The following is a 2,466-nucleotide window of genomic DNA, read 5'->3' as shown; positions in this document are numbered from 1 at the left end:
TCTTGCTGTTATGCAACAGTTCTAAATAAAGTTTCTTTTTTAGTTGTTGTGAAATCTCTGGGAATAATGGGATGATTCCGATCAGCCTGTTTAGTGAACCTGCATTGTTGAATAAATGGCTTTTTGACACTGCACCACTGTGCTACCACTTATGGTGAGTCCATCCTGTCAGTGGGACAGGAAATATGAAGAATGATGATGGTAGGCTCTGGGACATTAAGACTCCATTCTGAGAGAATGGCTACGTCATGTTGTCTGACCGGTCTTTGGCACAGGTCCCCAGGTGTTAGTAAGGAGGACTTTGCAGAGTAAACAGGGCTTAGGCGTGCTGTTGTCATTTCCAGTGCCTTTGTGGATGCCATGATCAGTCCAGTTTCATTCCTTTTTTTCAGACTTTGGAGTAGTTTGATATAGCTAGGTGGTTTGCCAGAAATTATTGATGAATGTGAGACTCAAGTGGATTTTTTTTTTCTAGTTTAACCTATTTTTCTAATCAACCTGTTCAAGGATGTTATCACACACCTCTGGAACAGGTGGGACTTGAACCTGGACCTCCTGGTCTAGGGAAGGGGATATGATTATTGCACCACAAGTGGGGCCCCCAGACACAAGTGGAAGGTGTGCTATGGAATGGTTTTCACCTGAATTGCTGGGACCAGTGTTCAGTGATTTGTAGGGATTTACTTAAAGCAGAAGTTGGGAGGACGAAGAAGGGAAATGAGAAAAACACTGGTGCATAAAATAAAGGAAATACCGTAGGTGTTTTATAAACATCAGGGGAAAGAGGATAACTAAGGCCTATTAAAGAGCAAAGTGGTTTTCTGTGTGGAGCTAGAAGATGTGGGTGAAATTTTAAATTACTTTGCATCTCAATTCACTATGAAGAAAGAATCAGGGATGCTGACTGTGATAGATATTTCTAAATCAAACTTTCGATATGTTGTGACACCCCTCCTGGAGCAGGTGAGAACTGAACCTGAACCTTCTGGCTTGGAGGTAGGAACATTACCACATGTACCCTTGGGGAACACATTTTGCCCTCCTTCAGGAACACTGAAGCTTTAGTATTTGGGGACTGATATACTTGAAGAAATTAGCATGAAGGAGATGGTTTTAGCAGGCTTAAAAGTGGATAAATTCCCTGAGGCCAGAGTTGTAACCCAGGCACCTCCAGGAGGTGAGTGATAATGGTGAGGGGGTGGGGTTGGGGGTGGTGGGTTTGATGATTGCACATTCCAAACATTAATCTTTAAATCTTTTTGGCCACGAGAGGTACCAGAGACTGAAGGATAGTTAATGTACCATTATTCTCTAAAGGTGACTTTATCAAGGGGAGATCATGCATAATTAATCTGAATTTTTCAAGAGGGTGACAAGATGCATAAGTTAATGTTGTGTGAAGTCTACAAGGACATCAGCTAGGCTTTAATAAAGTCAGTCTCACATCGGAGATGGGTCAAGAAGGTAAGACCACGTGGGATTCAGGAACATTTGGCAAATTGGAACCAAAGTTGGCTTTGTCAAGAAGCAGAGGGTGATGGTTGAAGGTTCTTTTCATGATGGGAGGCCTGTGCCCACTAGATGACTAGGATTCAATGCTGACTACCTTGCTTTTTGCAGTGTACGTTCATGATCAAGACATGTATGCATGCAGTATGAGCAAAAAATTTGCAGGAGACTTGAAAGTCGGTGTGGTTAACTAGTGAGGAGGAAAGCCTTTGACTACCAAATGATATAGATGGGCTGCTCAAATGGACAGAACAGTGCCAAATGGAATTTAATCCTGAGCACTGCGTAAGGTGATGTATTTTGAGAGGACTAACGAGGCAAGAGAGTATGTAATGAAATAGGACCCTTGGAAGCACATTGTATCAGTGGGACCTTGGTGTGCATGTCCATAGAACCCAAAAGGCAATGGGAATTGTGGATGAAGTGGTTAAGAAGACATATGTCATTCTTGTCTTTATTAGCCAAGGCATTGAGTACAAAATCAGGGAGGTTATTATAGATCTGCATACAATGTTAGCCCACAGCTGTAGTGGTGTATGCAATTTTCGTCACTACTACAGGAATGACTACAGCACTAGTCCTGAGAAGATTCACCAGGATATTGCCTGAGCTGGAGTATTTCCACTAAGAAGGGAGACTAAATAGGCGGGGTAGTTTTCCTGAGAGCAGAGAAGGCTGAGGTGGGGACCCTGATTGAGGTGTACAAAATTAAAGGGCATAGATAGGAAGAGACTTTACGCTGTGGTAGAAAGGTAAAATATCAAGTGTCATAGATATGCATTTAGAGGCAGGAGGTTTAGGGGTAACTTGAAAACAAATTCCATCCAGGTGTGTGCTTTCTGAATGTCACGACCTGGAAAGATAGTAGAGGTGGGAACCTTCAACATTTGAAGTATTTAGTTAAACACTTGAAATACCATAGCATACAGCATGACAGGCCATGTGCTGGCAAATGGG

This window comes from Rhincodon typus, chromosome 6, assembly GCF_021869965.1.
Source record: "Rhincodon typus isolate 14 chromosome 6, sRhiTyp1.1, whole genome shotgun sequence".
Classification (NCBI taxonomy): Eukaryota; Metazoa; Chordata; class Chondrichthyes; order Orectolobiformes; family Rhincodontidae; genus Rhincodon; species Rhincodon typus.
This window is presented reverse-complemented; position numbering follows the sequence as displayed.